The 24487-nt window shown below is 37.4% G+C and overlaps 1 protein-coding gene across 10 annotated transcripts in view; it reads left to right on the forward strand.

The window, feature by feature from the left end:
• LOC129777193 (cubilin) overlaps window positions 1-24487 on the forward strand; it is a 305807-nt gene that overhangs the window by 27965 nt on the left and 253355 nt on the right. For all 10 annotated transcript variants that reach the window (XM_055783331.1, XM_055783382.1, XM_055783374.1 and 7 more), the window contains exon 2: window positions 6164-7365. The gene's annotated coding sequence lies outside the window, so the exon portion shown is untranslated. The remainder of the gene's footprint in view (window positions 1-6163; window positions 7366-24487) is intronic.

Below are 24487 nucleotides of genomic sequence, written 5' to 3' on the forward strand. Positions count from 1 at the left end.
CCGTAGACAATTGTAGGTCACTGAAATTAATTGTAATGATGTCATAAATGAGATTGCATTGGATGTGTTACAGTTCATCGTGAAGTGGGACTTTTAAGAATCGGTGTCAAACATTGAATTTAAAATTGTTTTTAAACCTTGTACGTTTCTGTGGCATGTTGTAGAAAGGGGGTATCAGAGTTGAAACTAATAAAAAATTTGCGGTCAACGATGGGTCAGACAACAAGAGGGTGAAAGCGCACGGGAAGCACTTGTTCAATATCAATGTCGGTCTCAGCTCCCAAAGATATTTATTCGATAAGATTTAATTGAGTCACATTTCGACATCCACACACAAACCATATTTTATTTATTTTCTTCATTTATAACCGTCAATCCCAGCGAGCAACGCGTGAAGACTTTGTGATTTCTTGTTCGTCCTGTCGAATATTATCATAAATACGTTTCTTGTTTAGATAAATTTTAGTTTTCATTCGAAAACGAAAGCCAAGTATTATAGAGGGGTGACACCCTAGCAAATAAGAAACAAATAAGTAAACTGATAGTGTAAGTCACCTTGGCACCTAGAAATATGATATGAAGACTGACAATATGAGATAGCTGAAAATGCTCAACATTTTTAACAGAATCCTTTTTTTAACAGATTTATAAATAAAAAAGTTTATAAATACATAGTAATCTTTACTTGATTTTTTGAAACCCATTGTTGAAAACAAAAACAATATTCATTTGATGTTCATTGTGAAAACATAAACATAAAGGAAACATAACCGTTATTGAATTGAATGCATGGTGAAAATAAAAACATTTTCATTTGAAATTCATGTTGAATTATTTTGTTTATTTTTCTTTCTCATCTTGGATTTCGACGCCAACAACGCCATGCCAAACCAACGCCATGCGCCGTAAATCTTTAAGAGTCATACCATAGAAAGCTTTGTCCAGTGCTCTGCAATGGTTCGCCAGATCCTCAGACTGCTCACTCGTAAATACTGATCTGAACTGCCCTAGGTGCTCGCAGGCACATCCCAGCAGAACTAAAAATGTCAATAAAAGAAAAGTCAAATAATAAATAACTTACTGATATGAGCCTCTTCTTCAGGGTTGATACAGAAATACCGAGGTCTGCTGCTTCTTGAATCCCTCCCGAAGCCTTTGTCGGGCCATTTCAAGTTTTGACGTAGAACTACGTCTTTCATTAAAGGTACCAAATCAGAAAACAGGTCACGTTTTTACGAAATAAAGTTAACTTTAATAACTATTTTTGCCGCGAACGGATTTAGACGATTTACATACCAAACGAATCAGGAATTCCTTAAGATTTGTTTTTATGCTATATATTACAATCCCCAGATGTATAAATGGTTTAAATTGGTGAAAGCTAGAAGCATTTCCATTTTCCCATACATTTTTTCTGCTCATTTGTGAGCTTTCCTACCCATGCCTTCAATAACGAGCAACTTATAGGTGATCAACAAAGGGGAATGATTTAAAGACTCCGCGAACAAAGGAAAGTAGAAGAGGAAAACGAAGGGGAATATTTGCCTGAAGTATAAATATTGGATCTCGCTGAGGCAAACTTTCAGTATCGTTCTAGATACGAAGCAGTGAACATCACTTGTTTTTCCTTGTTTTGCGTCATCAAATGGCTTGGTTTTGGAGTGCGCTGTGGACGCGACCAAATTACTTACTCGCTGATGTCTCTGGCATTGCAATCATCACATCAAACCATTCAATTAAGGTTCTGAACTACACAATTGTGTGGGTAATCATCAAACTAGGTTGTCCTTGGCTCACCAAGAAAATAATTGTTGAGGAATTTTGTGTGTGATTTGGTTTCGCTTGACAGTAGCAAAACTATCTCCACCGAGGATAACAGCTAATCTAATCGAGACCAGAAATATTAATAGAAAAGGCTTCTGTTGAGAAGAGTGCAAAGCGAAGATGAGTGTGTGTGTGTGTGTAAAATAAAATCCGAGTTTATTAACAAGCGACTTGAACAAAATAACAGCTTAGTTCTACGTCAACAATGTGGTCGGGTCTTGGACACAACCTCCCATAATTTTTTTAGTTTTCTTTTTGTGGATCTCGGTAAAAATTAGGTTGAAAACATTTATAAGATTATATAGATCATGTGAATGTTGTCTACAAACAAAGTTCGACCTTAATTGAAGGGGGGGACCCCTGTCTGGAAGGTCGAAAAATAATGAACTTTCGTGATTTTTTTTCGAATGTTAGAAATAAAGTGAAGTATACGGGTATTTTGGTTATTGTTTAAGGTATATTTGAAGATGTATTTTGCATTTTTTTTGAGAGCACGAATATTGATTATTACGTTATTGACAGCAGGATGCGTAGATGCTGTCTGAAAACTGGTACCTAGCTGGTGGTATCGGCTCTGAAGAAACGAAATGTCGCAGAACGAATCCCAATGAATATATTTTATTTAATTCGAAAAATTGCCAAAATATCGGCCTTTTTTGTTAAAAATGAGTTATTTTTCATGAAAAATCGCTGTATAGAAGTTCATAAAAAATCGGAAAATGCGATATCAAAAAACGGCTATGTAACGCTTTAGATAATCCATTTTTACATTCTGATAAAAAATTTCAGCCGAATCGGTCGAGTAGATCCTGAGATACCGATACCACCAAGTTAAAAAGCATGGTTTCGAGAAAAACGCGTTTAGAAATTCGTACAGCAATATACGAGGGTCGTTCAAAAAATAAGTTTCAGTGCCTCAGAAATCGCGGAAAAATAAGGTTAGAACAAAAAACAAGGTGACTTTCGTAATGTACGTTTTATTTTCTATTTTCTACATAATCGCCGTAACCTTCGAAGCCTTTTTCATAGCGTGGCACGAGTTTTTCTATTCCGAGCGCGAAGAGCGTAGCGTCCAACTTTTTGAAGTACGATGTAACTGCGTCACGAATTTCTTCAGTGATATCGAAGCGTTGAATCCATACTTCTGGCTGTAACTTTCCAACGAAACCAAATATCCAAAAATTCTTTCGGGACAACATTTCTGAGGACAAAGGCTTCCCAAAAATACAACAAAATAAAATCCGATTTTATTGAATTTCCAGACCGGGGTCGTTGCAAATGGCCATAATTGTGGAAAGATAACACTTGGATATTGCATCACAATAATGCACCAGCTCTTCAATCGATCGTTGTGAACGAATTTTTGACCAAAATGTCATGAAAGTGATTGAAAAAGCACCGTACTCTGTGTGACTTTTCTCCCATTTCCGAAACTTAAATTATCGCTTTGAAGGATCCGTTTCGATTGGATTGGATTTCTCGTTGGAAAAGGTGTATTGCTTCGGGAGGGCCCTATTTTTAAAGCGATAAAGTAAATGTAGATAATAAATAAAGCATTTTCTTTTAACACACAAATTTCCGGTATATATTTGACAGAATGTAGTATCTAAATATAAGATTAGAGTCCGAGTCTGATTTGGAATCTTGTATTTAGCATGCACAATATGGATTTTAAATTCAGGATCAGTAATTTGAAGGCTTATACATAATGCAGAATCTTTTTCTTCTGTAGGAGCCTTGAACCACTGCGACCACCAGTTTGATCTATTGTAGTGAATACAGAATCTAAATCTGAAATTGAAATTTTGGTTCTGGAATATTAAAAATCTCAATAACTTAAGAAGATCGCCAAATTACAGGTTGTGAAAACGCAACGAGATAATACGTGTTCTAATGTGAAAAAATCGTCTTTCATTTTGACGAAGGACTACGTCTTTGATTCCCATATAGGGGAATCCTACGAAAAATGTAATGTTTATCAAGAGTTCCTACGATATATGTTATAATATGTACCATTAGACAGCGAATTTATCCAACCATTTTTTTCGCCTGAGACATCAACAGTGGAAATAATAACACAAATGAGAAATTTAACAAATAAAAGAGGTATGTTTTGAGAGCGGATGCGAAGGTAAATCATGTATTATGCATTCTTTCTTTCAACTTCGTTCCCATGAATGTTGTATGCAACACAAAATTGTGTGCAATGGTTCGTGCTATCTAACAAATTAGCAAGACCTGTTTCGAATGTAAACATGTTGAAGTAATCGGATACAAGATTTTATGCATCACTCAAATCCCATGCAAAATTTCATCAAAGCAACAAGGAAAGTGTCACCCATATAGCGATCGTTCGTTAATTGGGCCGGAAAATCAATACATTCATCGAATTTTACTCGCTAACTGGACAGCAAAAGCAATACTTCAAATTGAAGATGGCATCTATTTTTGGTACATAACTGCTCTGCAGCCCAGTTAACGTACGCCCTGTTATAGTTGAAGATAGTCCAGTTAGCGAATGACTTATGTAAATTATGGGGTGACGAACATCTTAAGCAAGTGTCTTCCGGGCTGCGGCAGCATGGGCAATAGTGCGAAAAAATATGTCAATAATAAAAGGATGGCAGCGATTATCATGCGACGACTTATTGAGATCGGCAATACATCGCATCACAAAAATGAAACGAAATGAAATATTAATAGTCTTCATAACTCATGATTCTCAATGACTTAATTCCTTCTATGATATATTGAGCAGTAGAACCAATACGACTTGATTGTGATAGTCTACAAAAGAGGATTATTTCACCGAAAAAATTACTGCTCCCTTAGAATAAGACTGATAAGACTAATAATAATAAGACTAATAATAAGAATAAGACAAAACAGAAAAGAAATCACAATACCATAGCTATCCATTAAAAAAAAGCAACTTCATGATTTCATGTGTATTTCACCTCAAAATATATTTACGAAATCGTAAATATTTTCAACATGTTTTTTTGTTTCTTCCCCATAAACTTTATATTCAATGTAACCAATGACGATATATTTTTTTTGTTCATATATACTGCCGTTCTACGCATAGTTGCTCCATGTTACTTTTTGACAATTTTCTTTTTTCTTCATAAAACCATGTATTTATGCCTAGTCTTCCGGAAAAACACAAAAAAGTTATAGTTTGTTCCCAGCTTTTAAAAAAACGACATCAATCTCAATTGTCCCATGTTGATATTCTATTCATAACTGTCCCTCCATATATTTTTTGCAGGTTCATATCGAATAAATCGGTTCAAGTACAAGAATTTTATGTCACGCTCTCAGCAGGACTAATGAACTCAGTTCTGGTTTGGAAGAACGAACTAATTCACATAAAACAAAAACAAATAAAACAAAGTTTAACAGAATACCTGTACACCTAGCGAATGCTTAATAACAACGAGATTTATATTCTGCAAAGTGTTGCAGATCACTCCCTCCTTCATAAAACGATGTTTTTATTAATCTTCCGGAAAACATACAAAAAACTCATTGTTTGTTCCCAGTATTTCAAAAAACAACATCAAGTCCAATTGTCCCATGTTGATATTCCAGGCATAACTGTCCCATCATGAATTTTTAAGCCTGTAACCAAGATCGTTTGATTCAAATGAGGGGATCTTTCCACAATTCATCAAACAACAGTTCTCTTCATATATAAACCCAGTGTTTTACTAAAACGAAATGCTTTAAGCTTCTTTTTCCCAGTTGCTGATTTTGGAACATGGGACAACTATGCGTAGAACGGCAGTATACTTCGTCTACCATTCCACTGTGTTATGTGTCACACTGATATCTATTAATAATTTTCAGTTAGACAGTCGAACTTCCTGCCAGAAGCTTATTTTCTTTTTTGTTCGTTACAACCCGTTACAACGGTTACAACGGTTATGAGTACATACAAAAAACGGCCCTTTACAGGGCTACTATTTAGAGTTTCAAAAGAGTTAAATTAACAGATCTATGAACAATGAAAAGAATTACATTTAAAAAAACACCTGTTCTGAACAATCTCAGTCCTACCTCAAACCCTAGACTTTCCCCTTTTTTTTAAATCAGAACAAAATAACTTTCTAAACAATCGAACAGAATAAGCAAGAGGGTGAATTTCATTTCATTAGTATTAATAAATTCTACGAAGCTCCACGTGTCTTTCCTTAGCTTTTTTGCACGCCTCACTACAACTGTTCGGCATTTCCTCATATTTCTTCTTCGATATTGAAACGCCAGTGGAAAGACATATTCTGATGCTTGCTAGAGCCTACCAATCAATCACTAACCGCTCCACTTTTATTTCCAGGGCAATGAGCTCATCGCTTCCCCACCACTCGCAATCCAAATCTTCCAGGTAGAAATCTAACGAAACAACTCCAGCTTCCTCATCGCGTAGCCAGCGCTTTGTAGCCGGAAGTAACAAAACGAAACAAAAAAAAAACAAACAAACAAACAAACAAACCTCGAACCCACTGCGCACTATCTTCCATGGTTCACGATCATGAGCAATGGGCCTACTAGCATGATCCACCGGAAATGGAGCGATCACCATCAGAGTCCGGAGCGAGAACAGCGGCCAGCACCGCACCAGTAGTCCCGCCGGCAGCACCCGTGTACAGCTCTTGACAGCGGTTGTCAGGCACCGCAAGTCCCGACCCACTGGACCCGGGAAACCCCCGTAATGTTTCCTGCTCCTACTCTTACCGCATAGCGGCGTTTCTCTGCTAGTAGTACCACACTACCACTAAGCCGAACCGAGAACGGTGTTTCCCGTAGCGAACAGACGCAAAAAAAGTGTATAGTAGCGGAAGTAAAACAGCCCAAAAGACGTAATTAGCAAACGAGTCGGAACGTAAAGACACAGCATAATTCAGTCAGTTTTCTAAGTGCCAAATAAACCCACAAAACAAGAACAAGGAGAGGAAGAAGTCGTGTGTTTTGATCTTTTTTCTACGCGTAACTTAGTGAAACAAAAATACCTAATAGAACAAAAATCGGATTGACCGAATGAGGTGACAACCAGTAGTATTATCAACTCTTAACTCCACACACACACACACACACACACACACACACACACACAACGCGTGTAGTCAACCAAACAAAACAAAAATATATAGTAAACGAGTAGTGAGAATCCATCTAGTGGAGAAAGTTGTAACTTTTTGGAGTAAGTAGATACCAGTGTTTTTGGAGTTCAAACGATTTAAAACAAAAGTAACAGTAGCACACGAAACGTAGTGAAGACAGAGAGAGGGGGAATTCATCCATTGTTACACACAGATAGATACAAATGTGCATGTAAAGTGAAAATGTGTGTGTGTAAATGTTATCACCGAACAACGATTGTGTAGTGTGTGTGTTTGATAACTAATGGAAGAAATTGGTAACAACGGTGTAAACAACATAGAAAAAGTTTGGATTTCGAAGGAACATAGTGCAATTGTGGAGTTTGAAACGATCATTGATCTAGAACATGGATTATTGTTTGCTTTCGCTTGCTGTGGGGTAAGTAACGATTTTTTTTTTTCATTATGCCATGGTTTAGTTTAGGGATGGTAATTTAAATTCTGGCAGAGAGTTATCTTCTCCATTTATTGCGATGTAGGACTTCGTCTAACCTCCATTTCAATGATTCGGGTGCAAGAAATGTATAGATGTTGAACGATAATATCTGTTGAATTTATAGAGGGATTTTTATTCCAAATACATAAATAAGTAATGTTTTTCATACGACGTTGAAAAGTGAAACAAGTAAATAACGTAACGAATAACATAGGTATGTTATTACGATTTTACTCGCCACTAACTTTCTTCCTCAATCCAACAAGTAACATTCTTGCATGCAATTCGGGCGTCAGCTTATATCATGGACAGACATACAGCTGTACTAGCGTTGTACGTGTACAGCGTTGTATATGTACCATCGTACCATGACAGACATACTTTGGTTGTACATTGTACCGTATGTCAAACTGACAATCAGAATTTTTTCCGATTTTTACCACATATTTCAATGAAAAAGGTTTTTATTTAGCGTTCAACCTATCAAACATAACAACCAAGTTTAAAATCTGAGTTTATAACTCAAGAGAAAGTCAATGAAAAGAACGTTAACCAAACGTTTTGATTCGGTTTGTTCATGCTACCTACCACTAACCGTCTATGGCGCTGCGCGCAGTACAGCTGTAGCCATGTACAGCGGTAAAATAGGTCGGTACAGGTACAACGATTGTACCGAGTTGCTTGCATGGTTCTAGCGCTGTACATGGTGACAGACATACAATTTTCGAAGTACAGCGGTAGAACAGCTGTATGTCTGTCATAAGTATTACATCGTATGGTTTCTTTCTTAGGTCGCAGTGACATTACTTTGGAGTACATACGAAAACTTGATTGTACGATCACTAAAGGTGGCCGTACACTGTTTGCCCGGAGGTCAAATATTTGATATATTTTGACAGATAAAGTTTGATTTGATATTTGTACAAACACTATTTTGTTTGCCACTCTTAAATATTCAACAGTGTTAAACAATTTCAAACACCGAACATGGATAAAATCGACTGAAATATTCAAGGTAACCTAACCATGTACCGACAGGTTCGAAGAACAGACTAAAAAAGTATTCGAGGCATCCAAAAATTGAATATTTGCTTGTTGTGTTTTGTGTAGCATATATTTGATCAGTACACGTCGACCAACTTTTATCTGTCAAAAAGAGTCAAATATTTGGCTTCGGTCAAACAGTGTATGAGCACCATAACAAAAAGAAACAAACTATTCTGTTCGCTCAAAGCAGACGATCTCGAACGAAGCGAGGGGAGCAATGTGACCACACCAATACAATGCTTTGTCACATATTCTTATACCAGGGACAGACATACAGCTGTACTTGCGTTGTACGTGTACAGCGTTGTACAGGTACCATCTTACCATGACAGACATACTTTGGTTGTACATTGTACCGTATGTCAAACTGACAATCAGAAATTTTCCCAATTTTCACCACATATTTCAATGAAAATGGTTTTTATTTAACGTCTAAGCTATCAAACACTACAAAAAAGCTTCCAATCTGAGTTATTACTTATTATTAAAATCAATAAAAAGAACGTTTACCAAGTGCTTTGATTCGGATTGTTCATGCTACCCACCACCAACCGTCTATGGTGCTGCGCACAGTACAACTGTAGCCATGTACAGCGGTAAAATAGGTCGGTACAGGTACAGCGATTGTACCGAGTTGCTTGCATGGTTCTAGCGCTGTACATGGTGACAGACATACAATTTTCGAAGTACAGCTGTATGTCTGTCATAAGTATTACGAAGCTGCAAACAATGTAACCGCCGCCTTAGATGTGAAGTTGCATCGAGCAAGAGGTATAAATTAAGGTGAAGGTGGAAGCTAGCCATTGTAGTAGTATAGGTAAACCCTCGAGTAAAAATGGGGTAATAGTGTTTGTGAGAGAAGAGCAAAGCACACGTAAATAGATCAATACACTTATCAGACTGTGTGGCACTTCATTGACACGAATCTTTGAATACATTTGAAAAAAAATAACAATTCAATACTAAAGTAAAATGTATGAACGATATGTTTCGATGAACAATCGCAAATATAAATATAAATAGAAGGTGCATTTGCATATGAAGTAAAATTCTGATTATACGCGAGCGTAACATGAGCAAAATTATAACACATGCGAATTGGGGCATATTTGTTATTAACAAGTTTTTCCTTATAGTAACTCAATGTTGATAATTTCTTAATATTTTCCTTCGTTGATCGTATTGCTTTCACATATTCCCGTTGGAGAGCCTTAACCCTTCTCTTAGTTGGCCGATGCATTTTGATTCAATGTAATACTTTTCCGTTTAATGTTTTTGAAAGTATATGCAGCCGTGGCATTGTTCCGAGCTCTGCACCCAATGTTAAAGTTGCTAAAACTTACATTATAGACCCATTAAACGTAAAAATAATAATTGTATTGATATCAATACAATTTTATTTTATTGAGTTTCGTGACATGAAACGCTATGACTCAGGAATAACATTTATTGAGTGGTTTTTATAGCAGTTTTGATGATGTTGTCTGGCATCAGTGTCAAAAAATAACGATGCTTTCACCAATATAAACAAAACCATTGCCGAAAATTAAAAAATGAAAATTTAACTTTCGGAGCATTAGCTCGAGTTTTCCGACGTTTTTCACTATACAGTGCGACAGCAGATGAAAATTTAATATCTTGTGAGTAATCGATTAGAGTTTGATTGATATTACCTATCGATTATATTATATATTATACTAGCTGACCCGACAAACGTTGTTCTACCATATAAATTATATAGAGTGAATATATTGGCTGTTCAACAAAAAATAACTAATATATTGTTGTGTTTAAATGTTTTAAAGATCTATAAAATCAATCGATTGTGATCGATGAAGGATAGATTCCGTATGGATATCGAGCAGATACGTGAAGGTTTTCCATCTGCCATGTAAGGTGATGAAATATTTAGATTACCACGTAGGCAAAGAACAACATCGAACAGTAACCCATATTCCGGAATCCGATTGCTTTGAATCTCGATAGGATCTTACGATTCGCCTTTTGCATTCTGAAATCCGATCGACCTCAATTAATTCGTGCTATGAAATGTGGCAATCTTGCCTTGGCGCAGAATAAACATTCTAAATTGCTTAAATTTGAATGAAAAACCTTACTCGATGTTGTTACTTAGAATACAGTCCTAACGTAACGTTCTATAAATCTCTTCGCATTTCCATCAAAATTTTATCCATAATATGAAATCATTATGAGAGACAATTTGTGAATGTGTTTTCCTGTTGAACAGAACACATATTAGAGGCTATCTTCATTTTTTCTGTACAGTGGTGGATCACACCACTGAGGGAGATGGCGGATCTTCTGGCTGAAGGAGGGCTGGATTCTGATAGCTCAGGAAACTGGATACCCGTTGCACTTTGGTCTTATGGTAGCCCGAACCGTTTGTATGTGGCTTGTTGGAGAATTAAACACTTGGCATACTATCTAAACACAAACTTGATTTATTGCGATGTTTCACGGTTACACGTTGGAATTGGAATCGCGATCTATTACACTTGGAGTTTGGATATGGAATGGCGAATATGATATTGGTATTGATCGATGTGCATACTCATATTTTTTTGTATGCGTTTCATGCTGTAAGTTGGTATATGTTGATGTCTGTCGTTGTGTTGTACACCACACATTGCATTCTGAATTGGAAGGAGTGATTTGAACGGGGATAAGGATCGGGATGGAATAGGGGATCTATTGCATTTCACACTTGCTCAATATTTGCGCTGTCGGTCGCGAACAGTCCTTTTTTCATTTATATTTTCTGTTCTAAAAGGGTGTTCATTTCATCCGAGATTTAATTACCATTTTCGCTTCACAAAAATAGTTCAATGACGAATTGCATTTCAAGGCTGCCACATTTGAACAAATCGATTGAACTTGAGTTGCGATCCGTACAGCCACATTTGAACAAATCGATTGAACTTGAGTTGCGATCCGTACAGGAAATTCTGATTCGATCGGATTCAGAATACAGGAGAACAGTTGATCAGTAGATGGATATGGGATTTCAGAGGAAATTACTCTATCCTAAAAACTAAAAATGTGCGTATAAGGTAATTTTTACTTTTGTCATTCAACCGAATACATCCAGCAACATGAGGGGTCTCGCGCGAGCAGTCGTCGAGTGTAGACGCATTTTTTCGTTCTTACCCTGCTCAATTTTATTTCGTGTTCTTTTCCATGACTATGGCTACAAAGCGTCCGTGTAGTGAAAAAGTGATGTTTCTAAAACATTCCGAAATAATTTCGGCGACATTTTGCAATTGTGTCGGTTATAAACGGTTTCATATTAATTTAGGAATTATTGAATTTTGGAATGTGTGATTGGGGTGGTTCGGCTTGTGCATGGGTTGGGGATACAAATGGCGTTTGTGCTAGATCGTTTGTTTCGGTTATGGTGGTTGCTGGTGAACTTTTGAGGATGAGGGTGGATGATGCTCCTAATGGTACTAAATGTACAGCTTAGGAGATCAAGGATTCCGGTTAAATTAGTGTGCTTTGAATGTGATGGATTAGATTCTAGCACACGGTGATAATTATTTCCGAATTGTGTGCTCGGTTATTCGAGTTTTATAAGCATGTACGAACGTGTACACTGGGACTCTCTCTCGCCCGCTCTATCTTCCTCGATTCATGTGTGTGTATATGTAGTAGAAAAGTGAAATGAGAGAAACGCAACTCTCTTAAGTTCAGTGTGGTGCAGTGGTTCTCTCCTAGCGATTACCTACAAGTAGTGGTAGTGGTTTTACGTATGCTAATTCGTTGGTGTGTTGCTATCCCGGAGGAAGAGACAGCATATCACATGCATTGGTGATGTCTTACAACGCTGTCAAGTAAACAGAGACAGAACGTGTTTTGAAAGATAAGTGCCATATGTATATGTGTTTGTATTTCCGTTTGCCTTTGTAGGGCGCTTGCAGCGTGCATATGTATTAGTGATCTGTTGGGCAGGCAAAAGTGATCGCTCCATAGGAATTATATGGAGCGACAAGATTGAGCTTTGTTTAAATAATTATTTTAGCGAAATAGTTATAAAGATTACGCGCTAATCTATATGAATAACATGCGAATATATGTTTCTTCACATAAAAATATTTACTTTTAGCGTCAAAGCCATACACACGGGGAAAAATAGAAATTTCTGTTTTGGCCATGATTCATATCAATGGAAGCAGATTGATTATTCAAAAATTTTCACAGAAATAGTGCAAACTGCACATTGCGATTGTATAGCCGGATTAGGTGAAGTGTGCTCCCATTTAGGTTTTAAGCTTTTTGCTGGTCTCGTGAAAGAATAAACTATAATGAATATTCGTGTGCAGATATCCTTAATCGGCGGCTAGTTCCGCCAAAAAAGCAGTTGATTATGTTGAAATTAAGGACATTTTCAGCCTGAAATATCAACCAACTCTCAGATATGATTTCCGAGTACCCGAATGCTCTGCGGAGAAGCTAAATACGTTTATAAGAAAATTTATCGGAAACGGAAAAAATCCATCGATTGACCAATTCATGGAAATACAAGGAAGCATTCAAACGTGAGCTCGAGACTCTGTGACTTTGATCTAGGTGCGAAAATGTTGATAATCCTTTTTCTGCCAATTTTTCGATTCCAATCTAATGGGAGAGTCGCTCAATGAACATCGCGAAATAGGTGCTAGTAAACTAAATAATATGCGTTACACAAAAACTCTTGTTCATAAAATAGCTTGCCTAACTGTTTCACAAAGTTCATGTTAGCTCTATGCACTATTAGAATGACCGTAACTCTATTTAAATCATCTACAAGAACGCCGATTGATAAAAATCCGCTTCTGCTGCATAGACACTACGAATGTAAACAAGCGAATGTGTGCCCAACACATGCTCTGCATGTATGTGTAGCAAGAGCCCTGTACTGAGCGCATGCATGCGTTAAAGAGTGAAGTCTATTAAGACTGTTTTGTACTCTCATTAATTTTAGTTTGTGTGTGTGCTTCTTTCCATTCCGACGTTCCGTCATTCACTGCATGTTGTATGGTGACGTGTAGGGCTCCTTTTAGATCTTGCATGACCGTGATGTGTGGTTACGTTTGTTGCGCTCTACGTCACTAATTATTTTAAATTTTTGCCTCCAAGTTCAATAATTCGAATATCTGGATTGTGTTTACAGATAGAATTATGAGTGTGAGATATCTGTCACTAGTTATTTACAGCTCTGGTAGTTTTCTCCAATTCTTTAATTATTTGATTATTTCATTGTTTAAATATTGTATTTATCAATCAATAACAGAACCTATCGCCGGGTCGACCGACTCTAAAAGGGTTCAGTTGGTTACCTTATCAGGTTTCTCACTGTTAAATCTCCGCCGTCGCAATTGAAACTTGATACAGGATACGCCCGGAGTAACGAAGTATTCCGCCGGGACGATTGTTTCTAGAGGAGTTCTCTTGGTTACCTTCTCAGGTTTCTCAAAGATAATTCTTCACCGTCGCGCAATAAAGTACACGCGCAATGAATGACGGAACATATTGACGATTGTTTCTAGAACGTCTCTAATATCACATCACTTACATCAGTGAATCCTGATTCATACCTCTGCCCACTAAGAACTATCCCTCCCATGATAATCGCTAGGGAACCAAGCTATAGAGGCGATCCTTCTGGCCTTCGGGCGGCGATTATCGTACTAACAATCCTTCGCTTCCCCTGGTGACTGTAAGGACGTGGCTAGCGTCGTTATTGACTTTTTAAAGCTCGAATCACCGAAACTTGCACAATGAGAATGATTTACTACTCCCAAACATCATTCAGTGTGTTCTTTGTGCAATTTCACTGGTTCAGGTCAATCACGGAGAGCAGCTACGAAGAGTACAGTCTACCCAAGCTCAAGCTCCATTTTATATTTGTATTCATTCTTTAATTCTTCAATTCTTTAATTCATTGATTATTCAATTCTTCTTTCAATTCTTTTATTCTTTGGCTTTAGAATTCTTTCATTCTTTCATCATTCCAAAAGATAACGCGGAGAGTAATTTCGACGAATAGTACGTACGATAAATAATAGAATATAAAGATTTTTTCCGGTTACCCTTTCAGCTTTCTGCAATCCGTCATAGCAATTGGAATTTAGATACAAATTACTTGCGATAAATAATAGAGATATGTATTGTAGATCCTTCTTACTGTAGAGGGGTTTCTTGGTGACCTTCTCAGGTTTCTCATAGATAACCTTCGTTGTCGGGTGTCGAAATCATATATAATCGTATCATATTCATCGTTACAATATTCTAGAAAGTATAGAGTCGTACGTCCGGCAGTGTATTACCTTAAATATCTTCGATTTTTGAGATTTTGTTTCGTCGAGCAGTTTAGAGTTAGCGTTTACAGAATCACATCACTTACCGCAGTGAATCCTGATTTTTCTCAACCATTCCCACTAACAACTATCCCTTCCATGATAAACGCTAGGGAACCACGCTATAGAGGCGACCCTTCTGGCCTTCGGGCGGCGAATATCATACTAACATTCCTTCCCTTCCCCTGGTGACTGTAAGGACGTGGCCGGCGTCGTTATTGACCATTTAAAGCTCGAAACACCGAGAACTGCACAACGAGAATGATTTGCTAGTCCCAAGCGTCATTCTGTGTGTTCTTTGTGCAGTTTGGTTGGTTCAGGTCAATCACGGAGAGCAACTACGAATTGTACAGTCTACCCAAGCTCAAGCTCAACCGAATACATCCAGCAAAATGTTGAATGGTAATTTTGTAATGGAGCTCATTGAAGACATCATTTCTTTTGTTTGAACACGTCCTATCGTTTGAACAAAGGCTGTGTCCGTGTTGCTCATGATAGCGTCTTGCAAGTGAATGTATTTTGTTGATTGTTTCATAGGAAACGCAGTTATTCGCTCTCTACCTTTGCGTATATGTTGACCATGGATTATTGGCACAGATCAAGACATCGTAGAATGACGTTGTCCTGACTGCGTCAATTCATCAAACGACACACATAAGAATCTATGGAGCGTACTCTTCATAGTTCGATTCCCGTTCTGGTCAGGGGAATTTTTCGCCAATGAAATTTCCACTGTTTTGCACTGTGATCACGCGTATTCTAGAGCTTGCCACTCAGAAGCATTCAAGGCGTGTTATTTGGCGTAGAAATCTCAGCTAGGTACTAATAAAAATGATGCATATAATACTTCGTTGAGACGACGAAGTTCTTCTAGGAACGCCAGTACCATTCAAGAAGAAGAAGTTATGCAAAAAAAAAACGAAAACAAAATTATTCAGAAAAAATGCATAGGACCACCCAAATCGGTATGAAATATACTGTAATCGGTATCCTAGCGGTATCATATATAGTTTACGACCATATTCTACCATGTTTTTAGAGTATAATTTCATAAAAATCAGTCGAGCCGTTTCGGAAGAGTTCGACCACGAACATCGTGACACGATATATATATATATATACGATTCGACAGTCATCCGGCGTACATAATGGGCTTTCTAAATGCTTTCTTAATCTCTACAAAGATCTTGTTCTTCTCAATTTTCAGCCAACACCATGTGTTGAAACTGAGCGTTCATTTTAAAAAGCAGAGTGTGCTGGTGTGTTGTTATGCTGTAATATCACTTTATCATATCGTCGGGCCCAATACGGTTGTCGGTAGCGTTCTGTATTCCCCGTTTCACCCGGTTTTAGTAATTTATGGTACATCCTGGTCCCACCATACACAGAGCCTCGTCTTTCGGCCGAAATTATTCGGCCTTGCAGTTAATGAGCCAATTCTACAACTGAAAGCTATGATTTGTTCCGCTTGGGGCTCTCGAAACAACGTTATTACAAGCAAACGATATGCTTCGACTGCTTTTTCTTCAAAAGAAAAATACTATAGTTGGGTTATACCTGTGATATAACCGCAAGGTGAACGCAAGACTACCGTTGGGTTAGGAATCATTTGTATGAATCGTGAAATCGATCTGGCGTAGTGGTAACATCCATACCTCTCACGCAGATATCACGAGTTCAGATCTCACTCCCGACATTCTTCTAAAAATGGAAGTAAAAGTGACGAACCAGCCGAAATGTGTTGAAAGTCACTAAATAGAGAAAAAAAATTGCATGAAGCTGCATCTGAATCAATTCGCAATGAATGAATACATATTTCGTGAATTTGTTGAACGTTTTTCTTGTAAGTGTGTGAGTGGATGAGTATAAGTGTTGAATTATAATTGATACGGGGAAGAACCTTAAATTAGAGTGAACTGAATGGCGGTCCTTGAAAGGATCGATCGTTGGCTTTGTAGAAGCAATTGAAGATGGTACATAACTATTTCTTGTTCTCGTAACAACAATTCACGAGATATATGTCCTTATTGTCAATATCTATCTCTTCACATAGAGATTTACTGCCTTTAAACACGATTCTATATTTGTTCAACGACCGCAATTACATACAGTCAATCGCAAAATTGAGTATACACATTTTACTTGAGGATACTCTCCATTTGTTTTGTACATAATATTTTGAATAAATTTCTTCTTTTGATTTGTAATAACGCACACATTTAACTAACAAGGTGCGCGAGAAAATTTCGCGAAAAGTTTATTCCTGAGTTTAACACAATCTCTATTCTAACCATTGCAAAATTAAGTGTACACCTTATTTTTTTCCAAACAAATCAACCTTTCAAGTAAGATCTTTGCGAATAACCGTACCTTTTTTCGTCAGTGTGTAACGTCGACACACACCAAATCAAGCAGTGTTAATGTCCCGAAGTGTTAATGAATAATGTCCCGAAGAAAACTGACCTCATTGTTCGGCAATGCCTGTTCTATAATGTCCCAATCAACTCAAAACACCTCCGCAATCACCGGACTTGAACACTATTGGGTATCTATGGTGGGAAATCATGAACCATCTGAAGAATAAAAATCCAGGGAACAAAGCGAAACTCAAACAACGATTACGTAGATCTGGGAGGCACTTCCGTCTACAGTGACCAGAAATCTCGCCTCGGCGTTTTTAGGAAGTGCTGGATGCCAAAGGGGGGCCATACCAAATACTAGGGGATTGATTTTTGTTATCTGTTAACTTTTCTGAACTGATTTCAAATTTTTTTTTTTAAGAAAAACTTGAACTGTACACTCAATTTTGCCACGTCTTAATTGGAGATTATTTGTTTGTATTTTAAACATGAAGAAGAAATGTGACCATTTTAATTTTTTTCTTATCACTACATGAGAGTAAAATGGATCGATTTAATGATGAATATGTGTCCCATTTAATTATTTACTTTTTAACCCCGAAAACTCGAAAATTACAAAGCAGCAAGAGGTGTGTGCTCAATTATCAATATCAATTTATCATCGATAGTTCGTTTTTCACTAGAGACTCCGATCAGATCGGCGGTAGAATAGAAACGGGAAATAGAGTGTTGGTGAGCGAGCGAGAACACTCACAACTATAACCAAAAGAAATTCCAGTTCAGTTCTCGTTCTCAAGGGACTTTAACCCAAAGATCATTCGTGCCTTAAATGGATTCCCGAGCGGGCACCCGCTTATATACAGATTTGTGTGTTTTGAATAGTCTGTTTTCAAAACTTTTTTTTAGCTATTGAAACAAGTTTATCGGGTCAATAAGAAGCAAGCATATAACTCTTAGACATGATATCTTTCGAATGGAATGATTATCATACCACTTCGTTGAGCAGGAACAGAATTATCAACGCTAGAAGTAGGAACCGTTTCCTCCTCGGAGATACCCAGCGCAAATAATACCCTTGCTCGAACCAATTAGAATCATCAATCGATTGGGGCGTTCGGGTACATTTGATATAATAATTATATGGTGCAATATCCTCTATTCATATGATATATTTCGTGTTCTCCGACGAACCTGTTTTCTAAGCAATTTTTAACCTATTGGAATGTAAAAACCCTCAGCTTTCAAGAAAAAAATATAATACAGTGCCGTTGCTTTTGAAACCATGTTAATTATAAAAAAAAACAGATACAATAAATTATTTCAAAAACAAAATCCATTTTTTGTAATATAAAAATGTAATATTTTTTCAAAGAAGACTAGCTCAATTTGATATATCAATCATCTAATTGGTCCAGTACTTCAAAATTAGGTTTTTTTTTCCAAGAATTTCCATTTTTGGATAAAAGTTGGAAAAATGTTTTTTCAACCTATCGGTTAACTTGAAAAAAACATAAATCAAAAACGAAAAAATGCCTCTCTGGGTTTTAGATATGTTGTGTAAAAAAAACTCAGAAAATAGCGCCTTGGACCCGAAAACATGTAAACTATAAAAAACGACTACAATCAATAATTACGAGATGATCCTAATTTCTTATCACTCAGGAAGTTTTACAAAGCGAAAAAAGGGGGTGATCGCGTGGTTCCAGGTCCGGATTGTATGATGGATGCCTTAAAACACCCCAATCAAGCTCCCGGAGTTGTGTGGCCTTGCGTTGTCCTGATGGAACACAGCACCTCCTCTGTGTTGGCAATTCTAGACGTTTCTGGTCAATCACTAGCTTTGAACGGTCCATTTTTTACTGTAGAGATCTGAGTTTAGTGTATTGCACTAAAAAACATATGAAAAATTTCGATTTTTTTATGGAAATAAATTAAAAAACAGTAACAATATTTTACTGTTACAGTATCAGCACCATTAGCACCATTCACAATTTCAGCGGCCTAGTTTGCATTTTCTCATCTATAAAAGAACTAGTGTAAAATGTACCGAATCTTTACAACGAGCCTAAACTTGAAATTGTACGATCGATGTTACGCGTGATATTGATCACTAAAGCCAGCTACCGAGAAAATAATGGATTACTTTTTCCCCAACCTAATACATATTACCCAATGTCAATCTCGTTGCGCCAGGCTAAATTTAGCTCCAAACAAAAGCTTAATTAAAGACGCAAAAAAGTGCCAATCTGTACAAATTGCGAATTAAATTGTGTCCCAAATTCCACTCGGGCAAGGCTAAACGAAACACTTGCCCCGAATCGTTAGTGAAAAAGATAAAAACAAGAAAACTCAAGCAAGCAAACGTAACAAGTTCTTAGCAAATAAATCCCTCCTTCCGGAATATCTCACGTTGCATAGGTTTTAGTTTACTTGTTTCGTATGTTTGTCCACAGTCGTCCCCTCTCTTCGCACTTCATATCTCAACAACCTGAGCTTGAATTGGCGAGTGATGAGGGCAAAATGTATGTTGGCGATGATCCCCGTCATCATTCGTCCATCCATCCCTGCATATGAAGATACATCCTTACAAATATGTGCACATCCGGTTGTGCACTTGTAGTCGTCATAACGATTGAAGAATAAAGAATTTATATCATTGCAATGGATGCTGGATGCTTGTCCATCACTATCATCGTCATATCTTTTCTCGCTCTGTTGGTAGGTGATTAGTCTGTTATGCTTTCATTCTCGTACAATCTCGCGAGCTTGTAGGAGCTGTTTTTTTGCGTCGTACATGCAATTCCACCCGCTACCGATTCAGACGTCAAATCAAAACATCGCACATCGGAGGAGCAAACGAATGGACAAATGCTAGATTAGAAGCGCGAAATTAAATTGAATAATGATCCAAGACGGGGAGGAGCGACTTCGGGGTGAACCTTCAGCGCGTCAAAAATCACGCGTTGTGCAATCAAAAAAGTTGGCTGGGTCTTGGTATGTTGAGGTGAGGAAGAGAACATTCATAATTGAATCACTTTTATGAAGCGCGATATTGTGCACTATACTACCGTCTTTCTTCGTGTCGTTGCGGCGTCGGAACGGCCGTTCACGGTGCGATTTTGCCTTGGGATGGGACTTCTTGTGAGCTCCAGTGATAACGACGGCAATGATGATGATTGTATTCAAACAAATTAGAGCCAATTACATGTGGTTGGCGGTTTACACTCCGCTCCTAGGGCAGGACATCGATCACGTTTACTTCAAAACAAACCGATCCATTTGCCATTTAAACGCATCAACGCTTAATCCGGTGAAATTTATGGAGATATCTGGACGCTGTCGCGAAGTCCGGTCATACTTTGCGAGTATTAGTTGACACCCTTGATTGTTGTCTTTACACACATTAGTCATTTAAGCAATTTTACATATTTGAAATCCAAAAAAAAAAATTAAGCTAAGGGCCAATGTTTTTTTTCTTAAATTTTTACAAAAAATTCTGACTCAAAAACTATAAGACCTATAGACCTTTACATCGAAATGTTGGCACTGCTACAACTTTCTAACAAAAATTTGTTCATGTTTACTTGAGAACCAGAGCAGAGGGTTCAAAGCCCCTACGGAAGATGGTTTGTAATACAGGTCGGACTCGATTATCCGGAGTATTGTTTTTTTTCACTCCGGATAATCGAGTCTTGAAAAAAAAAACAAATTTCTGTTGGTAAACATATTATAATTATGATTTGCACTTATTTTTTTAACGGTTTTATCTAGGTTGACCCGTTTGTATGTTTGTAACTTTGTAACTTTGTAACTTTGTAACTTTGTATGAAGCGCTGTACCACATTAATAGAAATTTAACCCCTTTCCTGTTGACCGATTGATCTGAAATTTGGAACACATCTTTATCTCTGATGTCATTATAAAACAGCGTATTGCATGGTCTTGAAAATCTAAGATGGCGGCCGCTACAAAATGGCGGATTACATATGTTCTCAAAACCCCATCAATATGGGTATCGAATGAAAAGGCTCGACCAGTAGAACACTGTTATTTATGAAAAATGTAAATCCAAGATGGCGGCCGCTACAAAATAGCGGATTTCACATTTTCTCAGAACCGTTTCAATATGGGTATCAAATGAAAGGGCTTGACACAGTTATTCATGAAAAATGTAAATCCAAGATGGCTGCCACCACAAAATGGTGGATTACATATGTTCCCAAAACCCCATCAATATGGGTATCAAAAGGAAGTTCTCGACTAGTAGAACATAGCAGATTAAAAAAATTCAATTCCAAGATGGCTGCAGTCCCCAAACAACTAATTAATTTTCAAATGGTTTCATTCAGCTTGACCTGTTTGTATGTATGTTTGAATGTTCGTAGGGTTGTCCCACATGAATAGATAATTGAACCCGTTCCTATTGACTGATTGATCTGAAATTTGGAAGACACCTTTAATTCTACTGTCATTATAAAACTACGTATTCCATGATCTTGAAAAATTCAATTTGGCCATCGCTAAAAAATGGCTGAATTACTTGACATGGAGAACACGGCACATAATAAGGTCGCCGCCACTAAATGGTCGACTATGTATTTTTTGCTATTCCCTCAATATCAAATGAAATAATTTGACTAATAGAATACAGTACATCATGAAAATATTCCGAAGAAAATTAGATAAGAAATAAACGTTGGATTTCCATTATCCACAGTTAGTTGTTTCATCATATACCCCACGATTTTATTTTAGTCTCATCATTGCCCTTGATCAATGAAGAAACGGATGTGGTAACTACTAACTGCTACTTGCTAAATTATTTTCGAGCTGTTAGTACATTAAATCGTTTAACTTAAACATTTTTTTTGCTTATTTTATTTTCTAGTTTTTAGTGAATTATCTGTATCATTAGTATACTTCTCTACATTAAAACCATTTTAAAAATCTATATTTTTTCAATTTTTGTTTCATACCTAACTTTCTTCGGTATATTTTGATGATGTACTGTATTCTATTAGTCAAATCACTTCATTTGATACCAATACTGATTGGGCTTGGGATCAATGCGTCTAAGACTAAATACATGCTAGCAGGAGGGACTGATCGTAACAGAGTTCTTCTTGGTAGTAGTGTTGTGATCGACGGCGACGAGCTCGAGGTGGTAGAGGAATTTGTCTACCTTGGCTCGTTGATAACAACTGACAACAACAACAGCCGTGAAATTCGAAGACGCATTGTCAATGGAAGTCGAGCCTACTATGGGCTCCGCAAATCCTTGAGGTCCAACAAACTCCGACCCCGTACGAAGTGTACCATGTACAAATCCCTAATTCGACCGGTTGTTCTCTATGGGCACGAAGCATGGACGATGCTTGAAGAGGACTCACAAGCGCTTGGAGTTTTCGAACGCCGAGTGCTCAGAACAATATACGGTGGTGTACAGGAAAGCGGAGTATGGAGAAGGAGAATGAACCACGAACTGGCGCAACTCTACGGCCCAGCATTCAGAAAGTCGCCAAGGCTGGACGGATGCGATGGGCAGGGCATGTTGCAAGATTGCCGGACAGCAGCCCTGCAAAGATGGTGTTCGCATCGAATCCGGTAGGAACAAGAAGGAGAGGAGCCCAGCGAGCGAGGTGGTTGGACCAGGTGGAGCAGGACTTCGCAAGAATCGGTGCAGCCGGGAGTTGGAGAACTGCAGCCATGGATCGAGATTATTGGCGAAAATTTGTGAAGAAGATCTAATCTCTCAATGGGATGTAGTATCGTTATAAATAAATAAATAAAAATTGATACCAATATTGAGGAGATTACAAAAAATACATAATCGACTATTTTATGGCGGCGACCTTTTCGAATTTATGTTGTTCATAGTGTAGTGTGTTTTCCAAGTCATTCAGCCCTTTTTTGCGGCGGTCAAATTGAATTTTTCAAGATCATGGAATACGCGGTTTCATAATGACAGTAGAATTAAAAGTATGTTCCAAATTTCGAGCACTTTCATTTGATACCCATATTGATGGGGCTTTGAATAAAAATATGGCGCCATTTTATGATGGGGGCCATTTTGGATTTTGCTTGAATTTTCACCAGGAATTGTTTATCGCTATTGCCACTATTTTTGTAGTCGCCGCCATCTTAGATCTGCATTTTTCATAAATAATTGTATTCTACTAGTCAGGCCCTTTCATTTGATACCCATATTAGCTATTCAATATGGAATTATTATACAAATTATTCAAAATTTTCAATAATCAAAAATAAAATACTCGGATAATCGAGTCCGACCTGTAGCTGTTATCCATGGCTATGATGCAAAGAGAAAATTGAAAAACTCCTAACCACATCACTTACCACCAATGGCTTTCACAGTAATTATCACTTTGAGCAGTTCATTCATATTTAGAAGGATAAAAATATCATTGGATGATGTTGAAGATGATTAAAGGCGTCCAAGAGTTCAGGTCAGGAAAGAGGTCCTTCATCTGCGTCTTCCACCACCTTCTTATAAACTTCTGAAAAAATTTCCCTCCGAAATTAGCCAGCTTCATAGATGTTAGTCCATTAGATACTGAGATATCGATACCTCCAGCTGGAAAAACATGGTTTCGAGAAAAACGTGTTTAAAAATCCGTACAGCAATATTATATCGCTTGAAGTGACCTGGGTCATGTAGCACTTTGGTCATGTAGGTATAATCACATAGATTATCAAAAAGAATCAAATGGAAATGTCAAAAGAGATCTAACAATCAGGAGGGAAAAAAGTGTTACTTTTATTCAACAATAGAAAGTATTGTTATTAAAGGCAAAAATAAAGGCGGTTCAAACATAGGGACCCAACTGACATTTCGGCAGATACTGAAATTTCAGTATAATTGACTTCTAAACATCTTTAAACTAGAAACTATTGAAACCGGCAAAAATTAGAATATTTCGAATAAACGTTTCCTGAATTTTCGAAACCTTGGTCTCTCAGTTGCGTGTAGCAGGAATATAACGACACAAATATTTCTGCAGAAAGATAATTTTGCTTGAATGATGAAATCTGGTTCAGTCAAAAAGATAAATAAACAAAGCCCGAGTCACGAAAACGTTTGCTTCCTTTAAAAGACAGTTTAAACGTTTAAACATTTGACAGCATAGGAAAAAAAGACAGCATGGGGGTGCAAGAATTTTTTTTCAATCAAAATGTACTTGAAAAATAAATTTGATTGACTCCGCATGACCTAGATTGGCACTATTCTGCCCTAGACAGTCAGCTATATTTAATCCATCTTTTTTCAGCTTTTGCAGAATA

The sequence above is a fragment of the Toxorhynchites rutilus genome, chromosome 1 (genome assembly GCF_029784135.1).
Source record: "Toxorhynchites rutilus septentrionalis strain SRP chromosome 1, ASM2978413v1, whole genome shotgun sequence".
Classification (NCBI taxonomy): domain Eukaryota; kingdom Metazoa; phylum Arthropoda; class Insecta; order Diptera; family Culicidae; genus Toxorhynchites; species Toxorhynchites rutilus.